This window comes from Camponotus vicinus, unplaced genomic scaffold (assembly GCF_025532165.1).
Source record: "Camponotus vicinus isolate PSW18456_S1 unplaced genomic scaffold, iyCamVici1.0 SCAF_10, whole genome shotgun sequence".
Classification (NCBI taxonomy): domain Eukaryota; kingdom Metazoa; phylum Arthropoda; class Insecta; order Hymenoptera; family Formicidae; genus Camponotus; species Camponotus vicinus.
The window spans coordinates 10,592,999-10,612,592 of record NW_028141946.1 but is presented as its reverse complement, the minus strand read 5'-3'; the positions used below and the strand labels follow the sequence as shown (position 1 = coordinate 10,612,592).

General features: G+C 34.5%; 1 pseudogene; it reads right to left on the bottom strand.

Moving 5' to 3' along the window:
* Nucleotides 1-4,285: 4,285 nt before the first annotated feature.
* On the bottom strand, nt 4,286-18,407 carry LOC145960890 (uncharacterized; annotated as a pseudogene).
* Nucleotides 18,408-19,594: the final 1,187 nt, after the last annotated feature.

Genomic DNA, 19,594 nt, shown 5'->3' with positions numbered 1-19,594 from the left:
GAGTGAGAAAAATAAGACCGCGGCGGTTAACAAAGGCGATCGGAAGGACCGGACATCGAAACCCTTGTCGGCGGATCAAACGAGCGCGACGAACGATGAGAATACGCCAACAGACGATAATAAGAATTCGAGACCCGAATGTTTTAACTGCGGGAAGGCGGGACACATCGCACGAAAGTGTCGTATGCCGCGTATCGAGTGCGAATGATGTAAACGTTTAGGACTTCGAGCCGAGAAATGCCCGATAAAAAAAGACGTGAATGCGGTAATCGAAACTAAAAGTGTATCGAATGTATACGAGAAGGCGGTAGCAATAAACGGGCATAAAGTTCAAGGATTAATAGATGCGGGAAGCGAATGCACGTTAGTACGGGAATCCGTCGCCACAAGGTACGATATGCCGATAATAATAACATCGGATCGAATATTACAAGGCTTTGCCGGGCAAACCGCGATAAGCAATCGGTCAACGCGCTGCGAAGTTAGTCATGAACGCGGTGGCCCGGGTCGATGCCATTGTAGTACCAGATGATCGCCTTGTATATGATCTAATAGTCGGTCGCGACTTCCTCGAGCAGGAACACATTATCATGATTAAACACGGAAACAAGGTAACGTTCAAGCAATTATCCGCGATTCCCGGCAACGACAATGATACTATCGGTGTTTATTTTTCGAGCATACAAAAAGATAATGAGATCCCGATCATCACGAGTACGGCCAGTGAAGAAGCGAAACAGCTGGTCACGGCTTTGCTTCGAGAGTTTAGGGATTGTATAGCACGCCCGATATCAGAATTAGGGAAGACGGACGTAGCGGCGTTGCGTATCCGTTGTACAACTGACGAACCTATCGCGTACCATCCATACCGCCTGGCCGAGACCGAAAAACGCATAGTGCGAGGGATGATACGCGAGCTTCTAGATAATAGCATTATCCGCGAGTCATATTCACCATACGCGAGTCCCATATTATTAGTAAAAAAGAAAAATGGCGAACACCGTATGTGTATCGATTTCCGTAAGTTAAACGCGATCACGATCAAGGACAAGTACCCGATGCCTCTGATCGAGGAACAGATTGATAAATTAGGAGGTTACAAGTACTTCACAGGACTGGATTTAGCGTCGGGTTATTATCAAGTACCAGTAGCGGAAGACGCCATAGCGAAGACGGCATTCGTGACGCCGGAAGGACACTATGAATTCCTGCGGATGCCTTTCGGCTTAACTAACGCACCCGCCGTTTTCCAACGGTTGATGGACCAAGTTTTGGGAAACTTAAAGAATTCGGTTGCTTTTCCCTACTTGGATGACGTCATTATTCCGTCTCGAACGATAGAGGAGGGAGTAACAAGATTACGTCAAGTATTAAGTACTTTTCGCACGCATCACTTGACCTTAAAATTAGAAAAGTGTACTTTCTTTGCAGAATCCATAGACTACCTTGGAAGAGAGATTAGTGCACGAGGTGTCCGACCAGGGCAAAGTAAAATGTAAGCACTAGTACGCATGGAGAGACCACAATCCGTGAAACAGGTGCGCCAGGTTCTGGGATTGGCGAGTTATTTCCGAAGGTTTGTTGAGAAGTTTGCAACAATCGTAGAACCCTTAACGAGACTTACGAGAAAGGACGCACCTTAGGAGTGGACGGATGCACAAGAGCTAGCATTCGACACCATCAAGAAAAGGCTCGCAACCCGACCGGTGTTGACGATATTTGATCCCAACAAAAGAACCGAAGTTCACGCCGACGCGAGCACGATCGGGGTAGGAGCGATACTGATGCAGGAGAACGAGGGTAAGATGACAGCGGTGGCCTATTTCAGTAGACAAAACGACAACAGACAATAGACAAACGACCGCAGATCAACGCTGCTACCATTCGTACGAGTTGGAAACCATGGCGGTAGTACTGGCTCTTAGGTATTTCAGAGTATATTTGCTAGGGTTGCAGTTCAAAGTGGTGACCGACTGCAGTGCATTACGACTGACATTTGCCAAACGAGACTTGTTACCTCGCATTGGCCGATGGTGGCTCGAGGTGCAGAAATACACATTTGATGTTGAATATCGAACGGGATCCAAGATGGCACATGTGGACGCGCTCAGCCGAAACCCGATACGCATCCCGATCGAAATATTAAAAGTGGATATAACTGAAGGCGACTGGATCTTGGCGGCACAGCTGCAGGACGAGCAATTGTCGCACATCAGAACGATTCTTTCAGGGGAAAACCGCGAGCATGAGACGAAACACTATTTTAAGGAATACGCATTGAAGAACGGCAAGGTATACCGGCGACTTGACGACAAGAGGCATGGGCAGTACCGAGAGACGCGCGCATGCAGATCTGCAGATTATGCCATGATGATGCTGGTCACTTAGGGGTCGAGAAGACCTTAGAGCGAATAAAACGGAGCTATTGGTTCGCTAATATGAGACGCTTCGTGACGAAGTACATTAGCGCATGCTTAAACTGCGCCTACTACAAGCATACAGCAGGCAAGAAGCAGGGGAAGCTGCATGTTATTGAAAAGGTACCTGCACCATGTCACACGGTGCACATCGACCATATCGGCCCGTTCGAGACAAGTCGTAAGCAGAACAAATTCGTTCTCGTATTAGTTGACGCCTTTACCAAATTTATTATTGTAGAACCGGTAAGGAGTCAAAAGGCGAGCTACGTTATAAAAATACTAACTAATTTTATTTAAATAACTATATAAGAATCCAGGCTCTGTGTATAAAACATAAACTCAAATTCAAAGGCCATAAGAGCTAAACGCGGATGATAGTGCGTAAGTTTCAACGAGAAAATAAGTTTTTCGTTGAAACTTATTTGTGTGCACAGGGCACAAATTACAGGGGGGAAGAGGGATAATAATTAAATAAATTCTCGAATTGAGAATTATTTAAATTTGCTTGGTATCGTACCAAGAAAATTTGTGCCCTGTGCACACAAATAAGTTTCAACGAAAAACTTATTTTCTCGTTGAAACTTACGCACTATCATCCGCGTTTAGCTCTTATGGCCTTTGAATTTGAGTTTATGTTTTATACACAGAGCCTGGATTCTTATATAGTTATTTAAAATTCACGCCGGCGGAAGATGGCGTTATTCTTCAATTTAATATATAATTGTAGGCGACCGAGAAGTATCGAGTTGGGGGGTCTGAATAGCTCAGTGGTAAGAGCAGTCGCCCGGCAAGCGAAAGACTCGGGTTCGATTCCCGATTCAGCGACTTTCGGCCCGATATTTTTCTCGCCTACAACATTACAGGGGGGAAGAGGGATAATAATTAAATAAATTCTCGAATTGAGAATTATTTAAATTTGCTTGGTATCGTACCAAGAAAATTTGTGCCCTGTGCACACAAATAAGTTTCAACGAAAAACTTATTTTCTCGTTGAAACTTACGCACTATCATCCGCGTTTAGCTCTTATGGCCTTTGAATTTGAGTTTAATTTTATTTACTTGTTTGGAGCACCCAGCAGGATCATAAGCGATAGAGGGACGGCGTTCACATCTCAGGCGTTCCGTCTGTTTTGTGACAGTCACGGAATCAAACATGTCTTGAATGCTGTTGCCACCCCGCGAGCTAACGGTCAGTGTGAAAGATACAATAAGACCATAGTGCAAGCTCTGACGACGACGGCGGGACGAGACCCTCGTGACTGGGACACCGTCCTCAAACAAGTACAGAGTGCCATGAATACAACGTATAACAAAGGTATCAACACGACGCCGATGAGAGCACTCATCGGATGCGAGGTCAGAAGTCCTGCGGAAGCATCACTCCTGTCCCAAGTAAAGGACACGATACATCAACTAGATCTGAGTGAGCTGCGTACGGAGATCAAGACACACATTGATCGGGACCAGCACCAGCAAAAGGAACGCTACGACCGAAAACGACGAGACGTCCGAAAATATAACGACGGTGATTTGATTCTAATTCAGATTACGAGTGACCCAGCGACAGGTAGTAGCAGAAAACTCCACCCAAAATTCAAGGGACCGTTCCGAATCCGTAAGGTCCTTCTTAACGATCGTTATGAAGTTGAGGACTTAAGAGAAGGAAGTAGACGAAATCGGAAGGTCGTGGCTGCTGACAAGATCAAGCCCTGGATCACGATACAGGGAGAATAAACGAAAGACGACTCCTGACGGATTGAGCACGGACCGGTTCCACGGAATCGACCGAGCCAATTATTACGGGCCGGCGTCAGTCGGCTTGATAGAGCGATTGACCCGGTTAGTACGAACTGATATCAGTTGGTTCAACGAAGCCAATCTGGGTCAGTAATACGGTCTGATCTCGGTTGACCCAATGGAGTCAACCTGAGTCGGTTAGAACGGACTACTTTCAGTTGACTCAACGGATTCAATCTGAGGTAGTTAACAACGTTCCTCAGGACGGCGTAGGCCACCAGCGGATCGACTTAAATGGGACCAATATCGGGGAACTACAGAAGGATTGTCAGACGACCACAGCCCGAAACCGAGAGGAGATGCCTGAGGACAGGCACAATAGCAGCATGGCCGAATGTACGAAATCGACGAGTCAACGCGTTTTGAACAGCGCGCGCCGAGGACCCCGGCGCACACGGGCCGCACAGGATGGCGACATGGAGGGGAGACGCGGACGACACGCACGCGCGATAGAGAGATCAGACGATTACGAGACGATTGAGATTACGGTCCGACCCTTGGAATCTGTTGTGAAAGAATACGTTGAACATAAAGCAGTACAATTAATACTACATATATCGATTCTCTCCTCACGCTCCCTGTCATTGCGTAGACGTTACTTCAGTGCGATCCTTTTCTTACAGTAGTCACTGAATTTATTAATTGAATATGAGTACAGAATCTCGGATATTAAAGTATGACCGGTAAGTATTGATTAAGTTAATAACTGTCAAGATGCTGCCAAAATGCCAAGTTAACACTGTGAAGATCGTTGGGCCAAATGCGAGGAAGACCGCTCTGCACGGGTTTATATAGTCGTCAGTCCCGATTTTGCACACGGGCCCAATGGTGGAGGATGCGCTTTGATGTGGAGGGAGTTGAGTTGTGATTGGTTCCCTCCTTTGCTTCTGGATGCGCGCGCCTCGAAAGATGCGCGCGCCTCGAGAGACGTGCCGCGTTGTCAATAGGTGATTGGTTTCCTCTGACGTGCTGGACGCGTGTCGAATTGGGATTGACTCTCGCTGACGTGCCGGATGCGCGCGCCTCGGAAGATGCGCGCGCCTCAGCGTGAGCGGCGCGATCGCTCATTGGTTCCCTTCTCCGTGCTGAATGCGCGCGCCGCTGGTGCAAGCGGGCGTATCCCGATTGGACACGTAACGATTCGACACCGCACGATTCGACACGCACGATTCGACACCGCACGATTCAACACCGCACATTTTGTCATGTATGGACTTATTACACTAATTCTTATGTATATGAGATTCACAATTAAAATATTATAAATAGTTACTTTATTGTAGTTGAAAAATTAGTACTCTGTCGCAAATATAAAAGTTTTGCATTAAAGCCATGGCACACAAAAAATATGAAAAGTAAAAGGTCATTTACGTGGTAGCATCGAACGTCGAGCGTCTGCGTAGAAAATTATTGTTCAGATGTTAAATGTTAGATTTGTAGCTTCTTGCGGCTAATAACATGACGAGTCATACGAATAAACAGTCGAGATCAAAAGATTATATCCTAATATGCATACATTAGTTACTGAAAATTAATGATTATTATAAATTAAAATAATTAATATAATAAATTTATTTGTTAGATTAATATTTATTATATTTATTATATTTATTATATTTGTTATATTAATTAACGATTACCATGTTATTAGCCGCGAAAAGCTAGAATCTATATCATTTAACATTATTTGTACAATAATTTACTGCGCGAACACTCAATAACGTTACATGTGAAAGCACCTTAAGACGTGAACAGTAAATGAATAATCAACCAATCACAGTCGAGAATCATGGCAACCACTATCATAGCATAGATTAGATTGTAGATCATTATTACAGCAATATTATTATCAATATTTTAATAATTTTTATTTTCGGTGATGTAATTATTACATTACTATGATCAATAGTACATTATTGTATCCATGTAATACATCCCAGTATCATAAGAGACATGCATTTACTGTATAAGACTATTTAAATCTGAACATTATTTGTAGTTTATTAAACTTTAATAAAATATAATAATTAATAACTCCTTTTCTCTCGACCAAACTGGCAAATGTATTTATTAATTAATTCCTATCATTGTGATAGGAATTAATTAAAAAAATTTAATAAAATATGTTTAGTAACTGGTAATAATATGTATTACTGCTAAAGCAATATGTTTATACAAAATTATTTAAAAAATTTTAATTTATAATATTTATAATTTAGATTATTAAATATCAATTTTTTTCAATTTCTACAGGAGCTGAGAACGAGATATTCTGTGCATCCATAGTAATCAGCAAAACAAATCTTTAGCTGATATCAGAAGATTTATAACAAGAAAAAATCCATTTACAAATCATGAAATTTTATTAAGCGAGAGCTCATTATTATTGTCTCCGCTTTCAGAATCTTGTGAAATGATTTGGAATCATCTACTATGATTAATTTAAGTGTTTATCGAACAAGTATCAATGTCAATAAAGCTTTTACACATGTTTGTATAATGCTTAAAAAGTTTATAATTCTATCTAGGTAATACCTGTGTGTATGTGTGCGTGTATGTGTAGTTTAATAATCCGCATACCACAGATCCAAGATACACCGAGTGTCAAGAGGGAATCCATTACAAACCATGAGAATCTGTTAAGCGAGAGCTTAATATTATAGTCTCCGCTAATAGAATCTTGTGTTATGTAATGGAATGATCAACGCCCATTCATTCATCTGCTGAGATTCTTGAAATATGAATGATTTTATATTGTTGACGATTAGCAGATTTGAAGACAACTTGTACTGCTATTCAGTGAATACATCAGGAAAAATAGTACTTAACATATATTTAAAGGCAGTGTATGGTATTATATATATTATACATATCCTGTGTGCATATATACATATACATTCTTGGTATCACTATGTATAAAAATCTGTTAATATTTTATTTTTAACCATTTATCAAATATACATTTATATTAGACTATATATTTATACATATAACTTTTTGGAGAAATTAATCTGTATCACTATGAAAACTATATGATATATTAGTAATATTTATACTTTAGAGTTTATATGTATGTATATAGTCTCACATAATGCATATCTTGAAATGGTGTTAGAATAATTATATCTTTATAATACATATTGATGTTTCTCATATGGCATGCTGCCTCTAAGGGCCACGTTGCCTCGACATATGTAAGATTTTATTTGCGAAACAGTACAATTCTTAATTGTTAACAGGCAGAATGCCATACAAAAATCATCAATATGCAATTATAAAGATATAATCATTCATATATTCATACAAGATATGCATTATGTGAGATGATACATATTATATATATAAATCCGTAAGTAATTACTACAAATATAATATCTTACCAATACAGACATTATTTTATTGTTAGCGATAAAGATTCATTTCTTTAAAAAGTTATATGTTTAAATATACAGTCCAATTTAATTGTAATTGATTAATTGATTAAAAACAAAGTATTATAAGGTTTATATCTTGTGATACAGCAATGTTGTATACATATGATACATATAATTTAAATATACTACATATATTTAATACAATATGCTATTTAGGTATGACATGGTAAAGCACTGTCTTTCCCTTTACTGACATATTCACTAAGTAGCAGTACAAATGGTTTTTCAATCTTCTCATTCTTCTAACACGTCAACAATATAAAACCGTAAATATTTCAAGAATCTTCTCTTTCCGCCTTTCGACTAATTTCGTTAAAATATATTTTCAATTCTTTGATAAATTTCTTTACTGTCGTCAAAATCGTCAAAAAATAAATATATCGTGTCGTCAAAGTATACAATGTCGTCAAATTAATCAATTCTCCGTTTCGGGTTAGTTTGACGACATCGCCAAAGTACCTATACGATTTATCGGTAAAAATTTTGACGACACATTCTCTCTCTCTCTCTCTTTCTCTCTCTCTCTGTATAAATCGTGTATGTGTGTGTGTGTGTGTGTGTGAGCGTAATGAAATAAAAAAGCATCATATTTGTAAGAATATGTTAATAAAAAGCATATAATATATACATCATTTGAATACCACGATGTAGATATTATAGTACATTATGCTAAATGTTGTGGATAAATTGTTAAATATATTATTTCAAAGTATACACACACACTCATGCACACAGATATCTGACTAGGAATATAAATGTTTTATACAATGTGTCAACTGTAGAAACATATTAATCATTTGATAAACGCAGCAGTTAAATTAGTGACAGTGGATATGATTCATACTTTCATGTTTTTACAGATGACTACATTTCATACAAAATTTACACGATATGCTCGTCGTATAATGTTGACAAAGCTGGTGTTGTTCGGAACATAGTACTACAAAATGTATAAGAATCACTATTGAAACTTGACTTGATTATTATCTGAAGAAATATCTCTCGGATATGTTACGTTTATGCTTTAATGATGAGGTTGAAACTATGGATGGCATAACTAATAATAATTTCTTATTTATGGAATAAAATTTAATAGATGTTCTTTATTACAACTTCAATTATAATTTTTATTGATACTTTTTAAAAGAATATTAATAGCTTTCTGTATATAATATACAAAAATATAATATAATAGAGTAAGTTATAGTAAAGTAAATATAATAGATTTATTATAAAAAAGCCGTGTTATAAAAAATTTTAATTTTAAATTTTGTAAATGAAGATTATTACATATTTTTATCTAGAAATAATACTGTTGTATATATTTGTTCATATTTTAATTTTTCTAACTTAAAGTAAGCAACAGTTTTCTTCTTATTTAAGATCTTAACAACTAATTTTGCACTTTGTATCACAAAGTATGATTCTACTTGTATCAAATTGCAGAAATGTAAAAGAAAACGCAAAGTATGAATGCTTTAGAGAAACAAAATCTGAGAAATTAACATTTTATAAAAAATCGATTATATTACAAGTTTTAAAAAATAATAGAATATTTCGTTTTAACTTATAGTACGACTTTTTTTTAGAACTAATAAACTTTATACTAATATACACTTATTACATATTTTTATCTAGAAATAATACTGTTTGTATATATTTGTTTATATTTATACTTTTACTAATTTAAACTAACAATAAGTAACAGTTTTTTTCTTATTTAAGATCTTAAGAACTAATTTTGCACTTTGTATCACAATGTATGATTCTACTTGTATCAAATTGCAGAAATGTAAAAGAAAACGCAAAGTATGAATGCTTTAGAGAAACAAAATCTGAGAAATTAACATTTTATAAAAAATCGATTATATTACAAGTTTAAAAAACATAATCGAATCTTTCGTTTTAACTTACAGTACGACTTTTAAAACTAATACACTTATAAAAACATTTTTGACTTGTGATGCTTTGGTATAGATACGCTTAATATTGCAACAATTAAATGAAAATGTATATATAATTGATGATGTAGATAGTTTATCTGCCAATTTTTTGTAAATTTGTTGTGAATACTTCCATCGTTAAACTGCAGATCTAATTCACTTACATTTTTAACTTATGATGCTTTGGTATGAATGTATTTACGTCTTCTTATTTTTCTTGTCTGTAAATAAATAGATTAACATGAAATAATAATTTATTTTACATTTATATAAATTAGATCTGGAAGATTTGATTCTGTTTTTTGTTCCTAATGTATCATAAATGTTTAATAAATTATATGTTAAAATAAAATATATATTAAATATACAAATAAATACAAACCAACCCAAGATTATATTATGGTATTATTACGAATATATATTCATCGTATTTGTTATTGCACGCAGGACATTTTTCGTGCAATAAATTTTGTATGCAGTTTTTGCAACAACATAAATGTTTACATGGCATGAACATTATCTTAGATTCCTCGATTAAACATATAATGCATATGCCTTCTTCATATGAATTGTTTGTATTTATAGTTGATTCTATATTTTTAATGGATAAGAACGGCATTTCTAGTTTGTCATCTTCTGTAGTCTCTTCATTAGTCCAGTAACTATAATCATCATAAGAAACTTCATAAATATATTCTGTAAAAAATAGAATATTGTGTTATTTTATTTTATGTATATATTTATATGTGTGTATTTTTTAATGTCTTTTAATTTTACAACTTGTTATATTTAATTACCTTCATCATTGTCATTACCATCATCATTATCATTATTATTTTCCTTTTCTCTATTTTTATCAACTTCTGCAGTTTCAGCTGTTGAATAAACACCAGCACGTTAGAGTATTATATTAGCAAGCAAGAATAATATTAATATGTAGTTCATTTAAATTATTATGAGATTGGTATAAGAAATCGACTGATTTAAATTGTTTAGATTATATCTTGAACTTATTGTGTATATTTTATGCATATCTCTTAATCTTACAAATTAATTATATTTAATTATCTTCATCATTGTCATCGTTATTTTTCTTAGTTTCTCTATTTTCATCAACCTCTACAGTTTCAACTGTCGAATAAACACTATGTTAGAGTATTATATTAAACAAGCTTAAAAATTAATAATGTTAATATTTAAAAGTTACATAATTGTTATGATATTGGTATAAAAAAATGATTTAGATATTGTTTGAATTATATATTTTGAGCTAATAATGTAACGATAATTAGATAAAAAGTAATTATTTAGTCTAACAAATTTTTATTAAAATATTATAAACACTTCTAATGCTCAAATATATTATTATTTTCAACAACAAACAAATCTAATTAAATGATACTATATAATCAGCATTTCAAAAATGTTACCTGTACACATACACACACACACATACACACATATACATACATATATACACACATATACATATATAAAATATATATTTATAAAATTTATAAAATATATATTTGTAAATATATGCTGTGACCGTTAATTTATTAAGGGCTAATGACATTAAATGACCGGTGATAATGGCCCACGGCACACCTTCGGCGCGATCTTCTAATATAAAAGAAAAGTGTTTCTTCTCCAAAGTAAAATATATGGGCGCCAGGTGCGGGAATCCGCACCACGCTAATAAAATTTAACGTATCGGCAGTACACACGAAAAAAAATGCAAAGCTCTCAGAAAAACCGCGACGGACGCTCGGCTAGCCCCGTCTCGAAATTGGTAGAGGGGCGGTCCGTTTTAATAATTCACAAGGAAGGATCGAGAATACAAGGTGGCTGCAAATAAAACATAATATTTTAGTAACAAGAATTAATATATTTAACATACAGGGTGATCCAGAACAAACGTTTGTCTTTAAAAAAATAAATTGTCGAGTCTATTCTAAGACGATTTTCCCTTTACCAAAATTGTCTACGAGGCTTAGTTTTTAAATTATTAAATAAAATAGTTTGCGAATTACGGAACGAGTACAAGAGGTAGACAGGGACGGCGCAACTCACCGTCCGATACAGGCGATCATGTGGGGGGGGCGCTCGACGCGATCAGCTGATTGCTGCACACGATGAGTGTAACAATCAGTGTGTGTGTGTGTGTGTGTGTGTGTGTGTGGTGTATTTATGCACGCGTATCCACACATGCACCGTACTCTCTCTCTTTCTCTCTCTCTTTCTCTCTCACTCACTCACTCACTCACTTATTCTTACCTTAATAATGAGATTCTTCATACTGCTGATAAATAGCAGTGCCCAGTGTGTTGCACGATAATAATCGTCGTCGACGAGACGTCGTTTCTTCAACACGCAGTCTGACACATCGTCAAATAAGCGAAGTTTTTTCTTTCATCACTTTCGACACTTACAAATTTACTCGCGCACTTAATCACTCACGATTGATAAAAGGAGGAATTTACCAACGGTTACGGTACGAATTTAATAAACGGTTAACGCATTTAATTATTAATTACACACTCGATTAAAGAAACGCGTTAACAGAACGCGATACTCGATGCAAAGCGCGCGACGCGACGACCGACGACAAGCAGGTCAGGTTAGTACTAGCGCGTAATGCTACACGTTTATGTTTGGCAGCGCTAGAGGCGCTAGTACTAATCTGACCTGCTTGTCGTCGGTCGTCGCGTCGCGCGCTTTGCATCGAGTATCGCGTTCTGTTAACGGGTTTCTTTAATCGAGTGTGTAATTAATAATTAAATGCGTTAACCGTTTATTAAATTCGTACCGTAACCGTTGGTAAATTCCTCCTTTTATCAATCGTGAGTGATTAAGTGCGCGAGTAAATTTGTAAGTGTCGAAAGTGATGAAAGAAAAAACTTCGCTTATTTGACGATGTGTCAGACTGCGTGTTGAAGAAACGACGTCTCGTCGACGACGATTATTATCGTGCAACACACTGGGCACTGCTATTTATCAGCAGTATGAAGAATCTCATTATTAAGGTAAGAATAAGTGAGTGAGTGAGTGAGTGAGAGAGAAAGAGGGAGAGAGAGAGAGAGAGAGAGAGAAAGAGAGAGAGTACGGTGCATATGTGGATACGCGTGCATAAATACACCACACACACACACACACACACACACTGATTGTTACACTCATCGTGTGCAGCAATCAGCTGATCGCGTCGAGCGCCCCACATGATCGCCTGTATCGGACGGTGAGTTGCGCCGTCCCTGTCTACCTCTTGTACTCGTTCCGTAATTCGCAAACTATTTTATTTAATAATTTAAAAACTAAGCCTCGTAGACAATTTTGGTAAAGGGAAAATCGTCTTAGAATAGACTCGACAATTTATTTTTTTAAAGACAAACGTTTGTTCTGGATCACCCTGTATGAATAAATTTCAACGGCGGACAGACTCGCGTAGATGTAGAACGATTTTATAATATTGATTATCAGATTATTAGCCGACAGCGACGGGCCGGCATTCGAGCGCGATCACCGCAGTATCACGTGTCACGCGGCAGGAAGAAAGCGTAAAAGAAAAGTCCCGGAATTCCGCGCTAAACGAAACTTGTTAGAGTTTCGGCAGCTACGAATTCCCAAATAATTTTTAATAATGAACACCGCGGTTTTGGCTCCTTTAATGACATCCGTCTGTCGCAAATAAAATAATTAATTACAATAGTAGATCTACTCGCCACACGCACAGTTAACAGAATCGATTATAGATGCGAGTCGATTATTCAGATCTACTGCTTTAACGAAAGAATTGAGCGACTACTAACGTATCTAACATAGACGGTTGAATCTAGACATGAAAAATTATAAATAACAATAAAGTATCAAACGATTTGAGCCTCGGAAATATGCGAGCCGACGCCGCGACGTAGTTGCCGGTTATCGAGTATCGCAATCGCCTTTGTGCGTGAGCTCGGTTACAGTACTTTTAACAGACAAAGTTTACAGCTAACAGTAATAATTGTACAAATAAACATTTACAGTGACTGTCGGCGCGCAACTGGGAGAGAGGGCACTTAATTTTACGAAAGCTCGAACAAAGTCTTTCGGCCGGCCGTCGTACTCTAAGACGCAAATATCGAGAAAAGGAATTTCACAATAAATTTAATGACGGCAGCTATATGGCACCGACATTGTTCGAGCTAATTCTACCTGAATTATTTAACAAAGATGGCCAGATGGGGTCGACGATTGTCTCACCGGTGACTCCTTGCGGTTCTCCGTGCTCTCGGCATCCACGTGTCGGATCGATAATTTTGGGCCGTCGTTCCCTTCGCCGGTCCGCCGAACAGTGGCGAGCGGAAGGCCCGTCGGAATCACGCTAGCAAATTAATGCGTAACTAGGCCACCTGTGGCGCTTCCGCAACGCTCAGGATCGTCGTGTGGCCCATTTAATCCTGCGGCCTTCAGGGCTGTACATGTGCTTGTCGCACCCCGTTTCCTCTTTTATTTTCCATAATTCCTCTCGTCGAGGCCCGTCAGGAGGGATACTTTCGGCAGCCACTCGCCGTTATTTAGAATGTTCTTCTTTAGCGCTGTTCCGGCCGAGATGACTCCGACTCGGGGTCTCAGTGTCAGTTTTCGTCCGCTGGTTGGCCTTCCCCTCAATTGTTCCCCGTACCTGCTGGGCATGTTTATGTTTACAGGGGCGGCAGCGGTAGTCTTAAGTGGACTTTATTATTGACGCAATTAAATAATAATACTTAGCTTGGCGTGTTCCTTTTAGTCGGCGCCTCCGCTCGCCCGTTTCCTTGTATCCTGTACTTCTTCCTCAATTTTGAGCCACCGGATGAGATCCCGTCAGCGTTTCCCATCGTGCCCGCTCTTAAGCCTAATCTTAACGCTAACAAATAAATTTGTACGCACGGGAGGCGAGTATAATCTCGCCTCCAATAGCCGCTCTCTCCCTAAATTAGGGGAGAACGAGGGTCCAAATTCATTCTCGGTCGGATCTCGCGATCCTTGTGACGGACCGCCAAGTGTCACGTCACAATGCATATATTTATATATACAAGATAGCTTATTTTAATTTATCCACTGGAATATTTTGACATTTCCAGTTTAGAACGAAAATGCTTATTCCGACAAAATTTGTTTAATTTGAAGGGGAATAAATAACACTTCGTAAAGGATTGATTTTTTTTATAATTCTATCTTAATATTTTTATATGCAGAATACTAGAAGAATTATATTATATAACGTAACAAAATTATATTACGTAAAAAAAATTGCGTGATTCTATTTAAAAAGTGATGATGATCTCCGTATAATCTAGAAAAGTCGATTTTTTCTAAATTTAATTACATCATATTTATCCTTCAAACAAAACAATTTCTGTCTAAAGCATTTTTGTCTTAAACTTAAAAATCTCGAAATATTCCAGTGGATAAACTAAAATAAACCATTCTCTGTGTATATATACAGGGTTTAGCAAAAGTGTGGAAACCCCTTAATATTTCGAGAAATACGCATTTTTAAAAAAAATGTTTCATACAAAAGTTATAGGGTTTTATGTGGCGCATTACACAGCAACATTATTATGACCTCGAATGACGTTGTCAAGGTTATGTGAAGGTCACCTCCAACTTTTTAAATGGGACACCCTATATGCTTTTACATATTCTTGTAGCTTATATCGAGAGCTTTCCAAAACACTATAATTAAGTACCTTTTCATTAAGTACTTTCCGAGTTATGAAGCTTAAAATCATTTCTTAATTTTACATAAACCATAAAATATCTAGTAAAATATTCATTTTTCGATTATCTTACCTTAATACTTTTATGTACAAAATAATGAGGAATCAATTGGTGTAAAGAAAAAACATAGTTATTTTTAAGAAAAAATATGTAATTTGCAATTAACAATTACATATTTTTTTTTTAAAACAACTATGTTTTTTCTTTACACCAATTGAATCCTCTCATTATTTTGTACATAAAAGTATTAAGGTAAGATAATCGAAAAATAAATATTTTACTAGATATTTTATGGTTTATGTAAAATTAAGAAATTATTTCAAGCCTCGTAACTCGGAAAGTACTTAATGAAAACTAACTTAATTATAGTGTTTTGGAAAGCTCTTGAGATAAGAATATGCAAAAGCATATAGGGTGTCCCATTTAAAAAGTTAGAGATGACCTTCACATAACCTTGACAACGCCATTCGAGGTCATAATAATGTTGCTGTGTAATGCGCCACATAAAACCCTATAACTTTTGTATGAAACATTTTTTTAAAAAATGCGTATTTTTCGAAATATTAAGGGGTTTCCACACTTTTGCTAAACCCTGTATATATACATATATATATATAATTACTTTTACACGTAATTGAATGTGCTTTTATTTATTAATGTATTTATTTGATTAGAAATGATCAAATGTAAGCATATAATATAAAATTTAAAGAGTAATTATAAACTAATTAATTAAAATTATATTAAAAATCAAATACACTCATGAATCTAACAAAAAGAAATAATAGTTTTTTACCTTCGAATTCATTAGTGTCATATATGCATTTCTTTCGTCTCCGACGTCGAGTATTTTGTCGTGTAATTGCGTTTTCAACGCTATTAACTGGTATTAAAGCAAAGAAAGTATATATTTTTATAATTAAATAATTACAATAAAATAATTACAACTTACAACTAAACAACAAAATGATAACAAGAAAATTTCTTTCTCAGACAAAATGATTAATCAAATTTTACCTGCTTCTACAGCTCCGTCTGTGTGTAAATCCGCACAAATTTCATCTTCGTCATTATCTAAAAAAGTTAATATACAAAAAAAATGTAAAAAGTAATAAAAATTATAAAATTTGACAACCAAGAAATTTGTAATGAATAATACTTGTAAGAAATTTCAATAGAATGTATATATTGTAAATAAAATATATAAAAATATATAATTCATAAGTACTTGCCTATTATGAGTTCCATATTATATTCCTGACGTCCGCTATCTTCATCAAATATCTGTAAAAATTCTTTCAACGAGTAGATACCAGTAGATAAATAACTTTGAGCTTCTTGTATTCTTGTATTTCTATATTTGTTATACCGGCAACGATTTCTTGAAACTTGTAGGCCATTTATTAAACGATCATAATCAATTTCTTGATCCGTAATTAGTTTTGAAATGTTATCTACAAAAATAATTATTTTTTACAATATGAAATACCTTTTTTTAATATAATTATTGAAATACTATATATATTTAGGTATAGAGACTTATATATGTATAACATATACATAACACATACAGTTATAACATATATAACACATGTTATACTATAAGTACAAAAACTGTATATTGAATACCTTCTATATATTATAATTGTTAAGAAAAGTAAAAACATTTGTTCGGTTTTTATGATCACTATGTAGAAATACAGATAAAATAGTTTAGAAATTATTGTCTAAGATTCTGTTTTAAAAGTTACTCATTTTTGTAACAATTAAATAATATATATGTATATAAATATATATATATTTCTACAGTGATCATATAAACCGAATAAAAATTTTTATTTTTCTTATTGTTTTTAACAACTAAAATATATAAAGGATTATACAGTTTTTATACTTATAGTATAACATGTGTTGTATGTTAGTATAGTATACCTAAAATATAATGTATATTATGTATATAAGCATACCTAAAAATATCCAAAGATTTGGATGAACTGTTTGCATTTTTGCGATATAATATTATGAAATGATTCGACAAGATTATTAGTTCTAACTGGGCATCCATATACACTTATTTTTTTTGATATTGGGAGCCAAGTGCTCCTCATATATTTCATAAAAATTAATATGTTAGGATAATTAGATTCCTTATCTGCAATGATCTGCATAAGATTTAAACCTTCGGAAAACATTTCTGATAGTGCCAATGCTAATGTCATTGCCATGGACACAATTTTACGCGGTGCTTTTAGAAACTCTAATCGTTTCCACTTTTTCAAAACAGCCTATAATGTGAACATAAAATATATATTAATAAACTATTTTAAAAACTTATAAATTATGAATGTCAAAATGTAAATAATCTATAAAATAAATCAAATCTAATAGTTTTGCTAATAAAAAATATTTAAAATACCTGACAATAGTGAAACCAGCAGCCTCGTAGAGGTGCATTGGGAAATTGTTCATGGACAGCATTCATCGATGCTTTTTCATAATCACACATTATGAAGCGCAAATTACATTGCAGATCAGGAGCTAATTTAACAATTTCTTTCCATATGGATTTGTATACTAATTGCGTTCTTGCTTCACACAAGATAAATAATACTGCAATACCCTAAAAGAAAATATTTATATATTAAAATAATGTTGATAGAAAAAATATATGTAATAAAATTGTATGGAATGATAAAATTAATATACCTTTTATCCATGTATCGCACATGAACTGAAAATAACTGTGCAAAATTTGGTGCTCTTGGTACAACCTGAAATAACATTTATATAGAACTATAACAACAATCATCATTGTCCACAAATATTTCAATAAAATTATATATTTTAATTACAAATATAATATAATAACAACTAATACTCACAGAAAATGTACCATCGATAAAAGTTTCAGAACTTTCCTCTAATATTTTTAGAAGTTTATCGTTAGTAAATATGTAAGAATATTTGTTGTCTTCAGATATAACACAACCTTTGTAAATAACCTTTACAGATTCGTAGTTTTGGAGAAGATTGCCAAGATTACATACACTTGAAGGTAATGGAGGACGCATTTTAAGTTTTTCTTTCGATAACACATTTCTCATAGTATTATATGAAATATAAGCTGCTGCTTTTGGATTTTTTCGAGAAACAGTATTAAATATTTCTTTGTTCGTTGTAGTGGTCTCTTTACACATTTGAATCATTTCACTTTTTAGATTCAAAATATCAAGTATGTGAGGATCGCTTGGATGATTATGATTACTTTGTAAGATAAAACTTTCCCTTTCTTTAACTAGCACACCCTTACATGCTGTAGTACGTCTTTTTGTACAGCGATATGTGTAAGTATATCTGTTATCTATATTGTATGTATATCCTTCATATACATACAAATAACTGTTCTTTCTTCTCCCAGATATTATTTCCATTTTATAGCTGCAAACCTAAAGTGTTTTAAGCTGTATTATTATTTTTTAAAATAATAATTACATGCATATCGTTTTTCAGTAATACTATTCTACACAGTATTGTATTTTTATTTTAAATGTAATGTAAATAATTTGATTATATAATAAGATCATTTTTGACACTATTTTAATACTAGGTTTTTTCTTATTTATTGGTAACCTTATTAAATATATTTAAGATTATTATATTTTATTCTATATAGTGTTACATTACATCTATATTTTCATATATAGAATAAAATAATAATTTTTAATTTATTTAATAAGGTTATAAAATAAATAAAAAATAGCAATAAAAAGTGTAGAAAATGATCTTGTATAATCAAATTACATTACATGTAAAATTAAAATACAATACTGTAGATTGTTTTATTGGAAAACGATGTATGTACCGATGATTGTATCGAAAACAGAAATGTTAGGTTAGGTATATACAATTTCCTTAAGGTAGTTATAGATTCTATATCTTATAAAATTATATATAATCTAAACAAATCATGAAAAAAGTAATCCCATTTATATCGTTCAATTTAATCTATTTCGAATTAATATTGCATAACTAAAACGCGGCAATTCAACAAAAAAATTTTAATTATATTCTATATTATAATTTGTATTGTATTCTAATTATTCAATATTAATTTCTTTCTGTTTTACATATGAGTGAAACCGCAAAAAGAATAGTTATGTTTACAATTCATCTGAGTTGAAACAAAAAATTGTCTAAAAAACGCGCTCACACACACACACACACACACACACACGAGTGGTGATGTAAAGATATTTCA